At 32.2% G+C, this 12,500-nt stretch overlaps 1 long non-coding RNA gene across 1 annotated transcript in view; it reads left to right on the forward strand.

The window, feature by feature from the left end:
* Positions 1–2,313: 2,313 nt before the first annotated feature.
* Positions 2,314–12,500, forward strand: part of LOC106880070 (uncharacterized) — a 12,288-nt gene continuing 2,101 nt past the window's right edge. The window contains exon 1 of the long non-coding RNA XR_001410701.3: positions 2,314–2,746. This is a non-coding gene — a long non-coding RNA (uncharacterized LOC106880070). The remainder of the gene's footprint in view (positions 2,747–12,500) is intronic.

Here is a 12,500-nt window from a genome sequence, read left to right on the forward strand (position 1 = left end):
AAAAAAGAAAAAAAATTACGAATACAGCCGGCTTTCATTAACTGTGTACGCGTTTCAGGATTAAAGAGGTGTAAATTTTATTTCCCGAACTTACTTCCTTCAGTACAGTATTTCAAAATTATAAATCCGAGAATGCTAATAAAAGAATAATTAATTCGATCAAGCGACATCAAAAGATTATCCAGGAACAGCATTTCCGAATTCATATAGACGAGTAAGGAAATCGTATCACTCCTCAATTTTATTAGCATTCTCGGATTTATAATTTTGAAATACTGTACTGATGAAGGAAGTAAGTTCGGGTAATATAATTTACACCTCTTTAATCCTGAAATGCGTATACAGTTAATCAAAGCCGGGTGGATTTGTTATTTTTTCTTTTTTGCGTGTGTTAAGTTGCGAGTGTTGCTGTCTGGGAGTTATATTTTGGTAGTGAAATAGTAGTTTTGGCTGCTATTTCTAATTTTCGGTGTGTGGTGAAGCAATTCTTGCTAAACCCTGATTTTAATTATATTTATATAAGTTTACCGATAATGGTTTTTTAACACACCAAACTACTTGGTAAAATTACTAATTATTAATTAATTATCAGTTTTTACCCTATATCTGTAAGTGTGTGTATATATATATATATATATATATATATATATATATATAGAGAGAGAGAGAGAGAGAGAGAGAGAGAGAGAGAGAGAGAGAGAGAATCAAAAACATAATAAATGTACAAACAAAACAAAAGCGTAAAACATACAGGAATTCACCAATTCCTCTTTAGCAATCGGCCAGCGGGCCAAGGGCGCGAAATTGCACTTGACCCGGTAGCCGATAACGGATGACAAACTGGTGACATTTCCGCGTCTGTTTTCTGTTTGTTTTTGCATTTAGGATAATGTTTTACCTTGTTAATTGATGGAATGCTACGTACCCTTGTCTACTTTATACAACGGTAGAATATAATGTTACATAAGTGATGGCAGGGTCGAAAAATCCGTTCCCAAGACTTATAATATTTTGATAAGTTCCATGTGCGAAAGTCATGACTTTTGAGTCACTCGAATAAGCTCTTGTCAATTATTGAGATAAATATACTTATTTATTGAGTTTTATTTCCCTTTTTGGTTTTACTAAAACTATAAACACACAGATACACACACGCACTCTCACACATCCATTTACACATGAGACCTAAATTGGCAATATAAATATATCCGTTTGCGTTAGGTATTGGAGCTTGTAACCCCTAATCCTAATTTCTTCAAATTTACAGTTTGGTAAGTATTCAAATCTTTCAATACTGAACATATAAAGATGGATACTTAAGCTCAAATCTCAAGAGAGACCGGATTTCGTTGACATTTAATATGTTTTGTACATCATCCAAATTGTTTAGAAGTGAAAATCGAAAAGCTAGTCAAATAATCTGATCACTTATGATTCCCCCTCCCCTCAAATGACATCCTCAACGTTTGCTAAAATATAACAAACATTACTAATGTTCAGTTGGATACATCATGTCGTTAAACAGATAACGGGATGATTGACTTAAACGTTTTTGATCATATCATGGTTCTGCTTGATCGGAGTTTACCAGAAACTAAAGGAAAAAAGAAACACAATACTGTGATATATTATTGTTAAAAATTGAGATAGATGAATACTAAAATCACAACGCTGATTCTTCTCTATCTATATTAATTGTTATCTCGTTAATTGATAATGAAATATTATTAGCATGCTGTTTGTAATATGTGAGACTGGAATATATTTGAATTCATATGCAGGTATATTAGAAATACTTTAGGCTGTTCTATGTATTATTGAATATATAGATATGGTAAAATTTGAGAATAGACATAGAAGTTAATATGCAAACATGTACTTGTTGAACAGCACATGTTACCGTAATTAATAAATATATGTTGCGGAATATTCAGAATAATACTGTGCTGAGTTATCGATTTTCGTTTGTCAGGAAGCAATTTATTCTTCATTGCTTTCATCATTAAAAAAAATATATAGAGAAAATCAGACATTATCTTGGTGTCACCTATTGTGTTAACTGTAAATGATAAATGAGTTGAAGTGAATTAAGATGTCAGGATAGACTGAAGAAATATATGATGTCATAATGCAAGCGACGTGCTGATTGGCTACAGCAAATTGCTTAAGATTACGAAGGGATTTATGGATTACAATAATAATAGCAAAGGTATTGTTTGAAAATTTGGGGTATTACGACTCAATAAAATAGTGAATTCAATTCGTTTAAACCGTTATTATACATATAGATAGCAGAAACAAGTTGGTCAGAGTTTCACTTAGATTGAAAGAATGTAATGAATTTAAGCGTCTTCTTTGGAAGACGCTTATAATAAATTTAGTCAGCAGTTTCAGTAAATTTATTTGTCTCTCGTCAATCCATAACTATCTTATTCATTAATTCATTATGTCTTCTTTCAAACTGGTTTGACCGAGATGAAGTTATTCTTTCTGACATGTCAATCTACGCATTGATTGTTGTCGTTGTTGCTGTCGTCGTCGTCGTCGTCGTCGTCGTTGTTGTTGTTGTTGATGCTGCTGCTGCTGCTGCTGCTGCTGCTGATGATGATGATGACGACGACGACGACGACTACGACGACGACGATGATGATACTTTTTTTTCAAAGCCCCAGGTGAACTCTGAGTGAACAGAGTTATTCCAACCGTAACTACAAAGTCTTCTAATCTAAAACGAGTTATTCCAACCGTAAGTATCATGTCTTCTAATTTAGAACGGTAGAGAATAAATTGAGGAAGATTTGCTACTATTTCTTACTGATACAGTAATTATGCACAGGTTGTCTCGTTGTTCCAAATGTTGAGCTCTTGGATGGTGAAATAAAGATGGATATATAATACAAAATTAAATCACATTGCTAGACATCTGGCGCGCAACTTAGATATATCATATACTAATAAGCTCCACTAGACGTCAGTATAACATATCATCTCAATAAAATTTACCAGATCAGACGAAATGGTTCTACACGTCAGCAAGCACATTAAATTCTATCACATGTCAATCACCTTTACCCTGTATCGGTAGGCTGTTACACATCTATGCAACTTCGGTGTCGTTCTTGATGAATAAAATACCTCTAGATGGGACTGCTATAGGCAGCAAAGGAGTACCATTCCAGTATATCTTCGTCTCTTCCATTATTTACTGAAAAAGTTTAGCGTGGTGCCTATATAATTATTGGATCATGAGATATTGTTACGCTGTTAATAACATAGCTAAGTCGGTGAGCTGTCAGAGTCGTTAGCACGCCGTGCAAAATGCTGAGCGGTATTTCGTTCACCTTTACTTTCTGAGTCCAAATTCCACCGAGGTCGACTTTGTCTTTCATCCTTTCGGAAGTTGATAAAATAAGTATCAGTTAAGCACTGAGGCCGATGTAGACGACTTACCCCGCCACACATAACATGCTGGCGTTGTGCTAAAATTTGAAATCAATAGCTATCTAAGGTAGAAGTTCCCAGTTTGGATTGTCCACTCCCCTTGAAAGTGCAAGATGGCATCGCAGCGTGTACAACAAAAGCAGAAGCACATAATTTATTAAAATCGATTTTCAGGATAAAATGAAGCAAAAGTTAAAATTAACATTATCAGGAACACTATGAACATTAATATTCTAGTTATTCAGATTTTACCCTTAAGAAATTGTGACAAATGCGTTCTGATATCATTTGTAGTATCTTGCTTGAGTGAATGTAAATTTAATTCTCTGTTTTTTAATCAAGACAAACTCTAAGAAAACCCTGAATCTATTGGCAAAACTGCAGATCCAGGCAGCCAGAATGTCTCATGATTTGATAAAATCTTGATAAAAGAACAGGAACATAGGCATCATTGAATTTTATGTTCACAATCGTGATTTCGCTGTTAAGAGGCTTTCTGTTGTCTATTTGCTCGGCTAACATTTTCATTTTCAGCCCAAGCTCAAAATATAATTGATTTACTTTAATTTATTCACCCACAACAATGTATGTGGTTCAATTTAGATAAAAACAACAGAAATTTTTCTTTGGACAATTCCTTATTATCTTTCTCTTTTTAAGTTTCAAACTAGATGTTAATTTTGTTGGCCGTAAGAAAATCAACCAAACATTTTCTAAGGGTTGGAAAACAGTTGGGAAATTGGTTTAAATGGAGATCATTTACTAACATTAGATCGTAATTAAAATATTTCCGATGTTTGTTTAATGGTTCTCAAAAATACATAAATAAAATAACAATACATATACACAACGTAGCAGATTTACTGAATGAGAAATTTTAGCTGTCAACACTTCGGTGGAATTAATTGGCTGTAATTCTTGACGTATTATATTCATTACCTGATAACATTACAGATCACATCATTAATGATATAAGAAACGCGTATTGTTTTATATTATATTATAAATGCAAAATCCAACATTTCAGAAATCTGCCAACATTAATCTCAGTAATCATATTTTTAATACTTATAGTCTCCTTTATCACTTTAGTAATAATAAGCAAAGAGCAATCAGTAATGCATATAATAATTCCAATCTATCACAGATCTGATACACATTTATTTCGACAACACTCTCTGTCACTAATCTAATTTTCTGTAGGATTTTATGATATAGAAAGTACAATACATTCATATTAATATCCTACAGCTCGCTTATATCTATATCGTGAATGATATATTAAGCTGGATCGAGAATGGTACAGCAAACACGTCTTGCTTAGATTTTAGATAATCTATCCTAGCTAAATCAATATATGCGCCGTGATTCGGTATACTGAGCCGAACTACACTCATGCGCGTGCAAGTGTATATTTGTGCGTTTGCGTGTGCCCATATATATATTATATAATATTATATCATATTATATTACATACACACATGCATTTATATATATTACTTGTTTCAGTCATTTGACTGCAGTCATGCTGGTACGCCACCTTTAGTCGAACAAATCGACCGTTCAACCGTAGGACTTATTCTTTGTAAGCCTAGTACTTATTCTATCGGTTCTGTTGCCGAACTTCTAAGTTATGGTGACATAAACACACCAACATCAAGCGATGGTGAGAGAACTAACACAGACATATACAAGTATATATATATTATTTACATTATTTACATTTGACGGATATTCGTCCTCATCTTGTTTGTTGTTAACACAACGTTTCGGCTGATATACCCTCCAGCCTTCGTCAGGTGTCTTGGGGAAATTTCGAACCTGGGTTCTCATTCCTATCGATGTTACTATTATTATTATTATTATTATTATATTATTATTATTAATCAGGTCGCTGCCGTGAATCGAACTCGGAACCTTGGGGCTAGTAGCCCGCGCTCTTAACCACTACGCCATATGCCCGTGGGCAATTATGGGGTGAATTTTAAGGCTTATAAATCTATTATTTTTCTATCCTTCCTCAATACCGGTTCCCATATGCTATTCATATCTGCACTCGGTCTGCTTAGGAGGTTGTTGTGTCCTAGCATATGTGCTGCTTCTTTTAGTTTTCGTATTTTCCAGTGTTGTTCCCTGTCTATTATTTTAACTTCATCCCACAGGGGGAGGTGGTTTCCATTTTCCCATACATGATCAGCTATACCCGATTTATCAATATCTCGTCGTGTCACAGCTTTGCGATGTTCTTCTACCCTTATTTTGAGGGGGCGACCTGTTTCGCCTTTGTATAACCTGCCACAGCTGCATGGGATGGAGTACACGTAGTTTTTGGTCATATTCTCTTCTGTTGGTGGTTTTACCCGAAGGAGATATTTGCGAAGTGTTGTATTGCTCTTGAATACTGCCCTGATGTCATATGGGCCGCATATCTTTTGTATCTTTTCGGAGAGGCCTTTCACATAGGGTAGACAGACTGTAGACAGTTTATTGGTTTCATCCTCTCTTTTCTTCATAATTGGAGTAGATAGTATGTTCTTGGGGTAGTTGTTTCTTAATAGATTGTTACTGAGCTTGATCATTTCCTCGTGGTGGGTATCACGATCGCTACTTATATTCTTTGCTCGGCGTTTTAGGCACTGAGCAATTCCTCTCTTTACACTGTATGGATGGTGGGAATTGAAGTTAAGGTATCGTCCAGTGAAGGTTGGCTTGCGATATACGGATGTCCTGAATTCATACTCGGTGCGTGTTATTAATACGTCCAGGAATGCCAGCTGATTGTTCTGTTCCTTTTCCATGGTGAACTGTATGGATGGATTTATTGAGTTCACATGATCTAACAGCATTTGGACATCTTGCTGGTGGGGCCAGAGAATAAAGGTGTCATCAACGTATCGCAGCCATAGGGTTGGTTTTAGTGGTGTTGATCCTAAAACCAAATTCTCGAAGTATTCCATGTATATATTGGCTATTATCGGTGATAATGGCGAACCCATAGCTAAACCATCTTCTTGTCGATATATATCAGTGTCCATACTGAAGTAGGTAGTTTCTACACAGAAAGTCAACATTTCCCTCAAGTTTGTTATTGGTATACTAGTGCGTTCTTTTAGATGGGTGTCTGTCACTAGTTTTTCTTGAATCACCGATAGTGCTTCACCAGTTGGGACTTTGGTGAATAGACTTATCACATCTAGACTCACCATCTGGTTGGATTCAATAATAGTAACATCGATAGGAATGAGAACCCAGGTTCGAAATTTCCCCAAGACACCTGACGAAAGCTGGAGGGTATATCAGCCGAAACGTTGTGTTAACAACAAACAAGATGAGGACGAATATCCGTCAAATGTAAATAATGTAAATAATGTAAATAATTCCTCATCTCTTAAATATAGAAGTGTAATATATATATATATATATATATACAAAGAGTGCTAACAAGAGTGATTAGTACAACGAAAACAAAAAGTGCTGTGTGCAACGAACAAGACTACCTTAAGTTAAAAGCCGGGTAACAATTAAGATACAAGAGCTAAAATAAAATAAGAAAAAGAGGGAGAGGTTCTGGGAAGAAAAGAAAATATAAGAAATTCCAGTTTCTCACAGTAGTCGAAATCTCAAAAGGGTAGCTGTTGTGATAAGAGAGAGTTACGACGCCCTCTTGCGAGAGATAGACTAGTCCGAATAAAGTATAAATAGTAACGATCAGAATGAGTTCAAAGTTCAGAGTTCGGAGCTGAGTGAAGTTAGTGTTAGTTCACAGTGAAGTTGGAAGGTGTCGGTCGGTTGGTTCACAAGGAATATTGATTGTTGGTTCGTAAAGAGATTTGTTAGTTCGTTACATTGTCTTTACTGTTGTCTGGTTATCTTATTTATTGTACGTGACAGATTACGTTACCAAGATACAATTCAATTATTGCTACTACTACAGTTAAAGTGCATAGTCCCCGGAGAAGATGACATGTCTTCGTTGAATAGGGACAATTCCTGCTTCATTTACATAAATCTCACGGGTTAAAAGTTCATAAAAAATGTTCAATCCGGCTACCTCCTATTTCTGTTGACTTAGTAAGAAGGATGGGGCCTAGCTTGGAAAGCAAAGGAGCTGATGCGGGACTCTTAAGCCTGTAACCTTGCTTCATAAAATGTCTGAACGTCTTGCTGTCATTTGCATGAGAGGTAGCTTGAATATCACGAGCAAGGCATTTCCACAAGGTTCTCTACAACTTCTTAATTTACTGCTGCAGTAGATATTTAGATTTCTTATAACAGGTAAGTGTTAGGATCTGCTGCACAACTGATAACCCACTGTGCAATAATACACTGTAGGCATAACACTTTGCAAACAAGAGTCTCTGCACCAGAGTATCATTTCCATAAAACTAGTCCCTATGACTGGTTGAAAAACTTAGTCTCGAAAATCCTCCCGTATTGTATTATCTTCCTCACAGTTGGGTCATATATTTTACGGACATTCATGTACCCAGGAATCCAAGCTAGCTCTCTCTCTTTCACTCCCAGAAACTAATTGCCAATCAGAATTTTCAGGATAAATCATTACAGTTAGCGACTGTCAAATTTGGCGCATAAGAAAATCGGACATTTCATTCTTAATGACCTGATATATATATATATATATATATATATATATATATATATATATATATATCATAGAATCTTCAAAAAACTGGACCACTCTATATTCTTTGTTGAGTAACAATCCTTTTCAATGGACAAGACTGATGGAGATAAGAGCTTTACCGCGATTCTCCATGGATAACATTTTCTTGAAAAAAAAAAAATTGTTTAGTTGTGATTCAATTATCCATTTGGTTATGGATTCTACAGAATCTTTTTCTTTTTTAATTTGAGCATACATCTAGAATTACAATAAAAAATTACTTCCACCGTGTTAATGAATGCTAAATATTGAACTACTATAAGATTTAAGAAGCCAGAATTTCAACGTCAGATTACATTAAAAGCAAATTGAATTTAAATGAAGCTATTTTTGCAAGCCGCGCATACCAATATATATATATATCTTTCATAGGTATTGTTCAAAAGACTTTCATTTTTCATATTTATACCAACTTAGTGATTAAATTATCCTCTTAAAAAAGACAAGTAACAGAATTTGAACTATTTCCAGTTCAAATTCACAGAGAAAGAATAAAGCAAGGATGAGGGAATTCTTCTTCTTCTTCTTCTTCTTCTTCTTCTTCTTCTTCTTCTTCTTCTTCTTATTATTATTATTATTATTATTATTATTATTATTATTATTATTATTATTATTATTAGTAGTAGTAGTAGTAGTAGTAGTAGTAGTAGTAGTAGTAGTAGTAATGTTGGAGATGATGATAATATCATATATTGACCACAAAATACAGATAATAGTAAAAAAAACAGCAAAAACAATAATATTAATAATAATAATATTAGCAAAAACATCCAAAATAATCCTTTCTACTATATGCACAAGGCCTGGATTGTGTGGGACGGGGGAAGTAGGTCACATCGACCCCAGTACACAACTATTACTTAATTTATCGACCCTGAAAGGATAAAAGGCAGAGTCGACCTCGGCTGAATTTGAACTCAGAACGTAATGACAGACGAAATATCGCTAAGCATTTCGCCCGGCGCACTAAAGACTCTGCCAGTTCGTCGCTTTAGTAGTAGTAGTAGTAGTAGTAGTAGTAGTAGTAGTAGTAGTAGTAGTAGTAATACGAATAATAATGATGATGATGATGCTGATGATGATGATAGCAAAATATTCAAATAGTTAAGGAGTAGTAGTAGTGGTAGTAGTAGTAGTAGTAGTAGTAGTAGTAGTAGTAGTAATAACAATAATAATGATGATGATAGCAAAATATTCGAATTGTTAAGGAGCAGTAGTAGTAGTAGTAGTAGTAGTAGTAGTAGTAGTAGTAGTAGTAGTAGTAGTAGTAGCAGGAGGAGGAGGAGGAGAGGATGGGAGGAGGAGGGGAGGAGGGGGGGGAGTAGAAGAAGGAAAATAAAAGGAAGAAATAGTAAATATGTGTAACTGGTATTTTATGTAGCTATCAAATCAGCGGTGAGATGATCGTTTTAATAAAATGTAATGTTACTAAATGTAGCTTCTGCTAATGGCAATCTATGTTTACATCAAAATAGGGATTGACTTTAATTCAACTAAGAATCTCTAGTTTTATTCTTGTACACACATATATTTTTTATGTAGTTCTATCCTTTTTTTTTTATTTTTGCTTCCTCTCATATAATGATCTACCGTTTTTAAGTGACAAGTAGAAAAAGAAATAAAATAAATAAAATACGAGAGAAAATATAAATAAAATATAAAAGCATTTCTCCATTTCTACGGGATAACTACTTTCGTGGAAGGACAGGAACATTAAAGACAATCATTTTTCGCCAACCTCACTGACACATACATACCCTTGACAATAAAATCCACACACTAACACATACATGTGCACGAATTCAAGCAGACATATTCATACATTCATGCATACATCTCCACAAAAGTACAGATATTTATATATAAAACTCTGTGTGTGTGTGTGTATATATATGTAAATATGTGTATGTATATGCATATATGCGTCAATGTATATTTATATATATGTCTATATATGAATGTATATATATGTTTATATATATGTATATATATATTTATATATGTTTATATATGTATATATGTATATATATGTTTATATATATATATGTCTATATGTCATGACCATCATTTATACCATGTCTTATATATCTCTATATATGTATGTATATATATGTAAATATATATATATAATATATATATATATATATATATATATATATATATATATATATATATATATATATATACATACATAATATATATAGAGAGAAAGAGAGATAAATATATATATATATATATATATATATATATATATATATATATATATATAGATAGATAGATAGATAGATAGATAGATAGATAGATAGATAGATAGATAGATAGACAGACATATACATACATACATACATACATTCATGCATGTCTGTATACATATATGTATACATGTGTATATTGATATATATTACGTGTTGTGTGTATGTGTATGTGTTGTCATGAGTAGCGTCGCAGCTTCAATGGAAATAAAAGACTCATCTCATTTACTTTTTTTTCGTTATTTCTCTTCTTCCTCTTGTTTTCCTTTTAATATTTCTGCTTGGAAGTATGAGGTCCACGCTTCTATACTTGTCAAGAGGACGCCAACACGTTTCTTCCCATTTACCAATGTCTTTATCGTGTCTTCTTAATAGCGCCAAATTAGCCAATCAGTCTCACATATTCATATAGATGTTTCTTCTTTTATATACGCAACGTATAACTTTTCTTTTTTTTACATCTCGTCAGTACAGCGAGTGGACAAATTATAAAATCTGTCACCGAATGTACGATTATTTCTCGAGATATATTGGTCTGTTTTTAGTTATAAGGCTATTGGATATGTCCTCTTGTTAAATGGTCTGCACTTCACGAACAAAACTGAACAGCGTGGATATAGATGTTACACAGACTACAATTTGTTCTTGTACGTTCATACTTTCCAATTTTTTAGGTTTTATATTTGACATTCATGTGGATAGAAGCTGTGTCGTTACTGTTACTCCAGTCATTTAGTGACTGTATATATATGTATATATGCATCGATGTATGCATTTATATGTGTATATATATATATATATATATATATATACATATATATATATATATATATAATAATATTATTAGGGACAAAATCCAAAATTACAGGTAAAAAACTCAATTAAAATCAATTTATAAAAAATTAAATTGAGCCTTATAGATAAAGTATATATAAAATATATATAGTTTTAGGGAAAATAACCAATTTTCAAGAACTCATCGATGAAAATCCACTATCACATATAGAAAAATTAATAATTAAAAGCACAATAAATGAGTATAATATAAAGTAAAGTAAATATCATAAGATAAATATAATAAAAAGATTACACGTGTTTCATAACCAATTTTCAAATAGAAAAGAAATTTAAATCGATTAAAATCAATTGAAATTATCTAAAATAAGTTCTATTCAAAAATATAGCTACTCGTCAGATCGTAAGTAGAACAATAATTAGATATATATCTCAACCAACAATAAGTACCAAATGAATTAATATGATATACTTATTATATAAAGATAGAAAAATTATTTAAAAAATATCATAATATCAAAATAATAACCATTCAATAATCATCCCTTCATCCATAATAATAACATGTATATTATATACAAAAAACATCTTACCTAAATTATCATTGTTTTAAATTATCATTGTTTTAAATTATCATTGTTTTAAATACAAGTTGAACGAAGTTTAAGTTTAAAATAATAATGAAGATAAAATTAGTACATATTTAACCGGTGTAATAGTTAAAGCTATACTATTTAAAGCTAAAGACGTTTATTTAATTATGATTAAAGATCAATTGAATAATAGAAAAATACAAGATTATTTATTTCTACAAACGTAATAATAAAAAATATGAATGAAAAAATTATGAATGGAAAAAATTATGAATGAAAAAATTAGGAAAGAAAAAATTATTAAGAATAAAAGGTTAAACTTTATATATATATACAAAGTTTTGATTTAAAAAAAACTTTAACGATATTATAAACTATAAAGATTAATAATTAATCAAATAATATTAATCAAAAATAATCGAAAATATATCAACACTATTCCAATCGAAGTTCTAATATTATGTTGAAATGAAACTATAACTCCTAAATAATATAGTGTTAAATAAGTTATCTATTAAAATAATCTATAAAGAACCAAATGAATAGTATAAAAACAAGAATACATATTATTTTCAAATAGTAGAAAATCTTTAGCAAAGTGAAAACAGTACTTATCCAAATTTTTCCGTAATTCAAACTGAAAAACTAAGACGTTATCTAATAGCTATAGCGTTTTAAGCAAGAGTTCGCGCGAAAATACTACGTTAAAAAAGAACGTTAAAATAGAGAATAGAA

The sequence above is a fragment of the Octopus bimaculoides genome, chromosome 9 (genome assembly GCF_046866305.1).
Source record: "Octopus bimaculoides isolate indiv1 chromosome 9, ASM4686630v1, whole genome shotgun sequence".
NCBI lineage: Eukaryota > Metazoa > Mollusca > Cephalopoda > Octopoda > Octopodidae > Octopus > Octopus bimaculoides.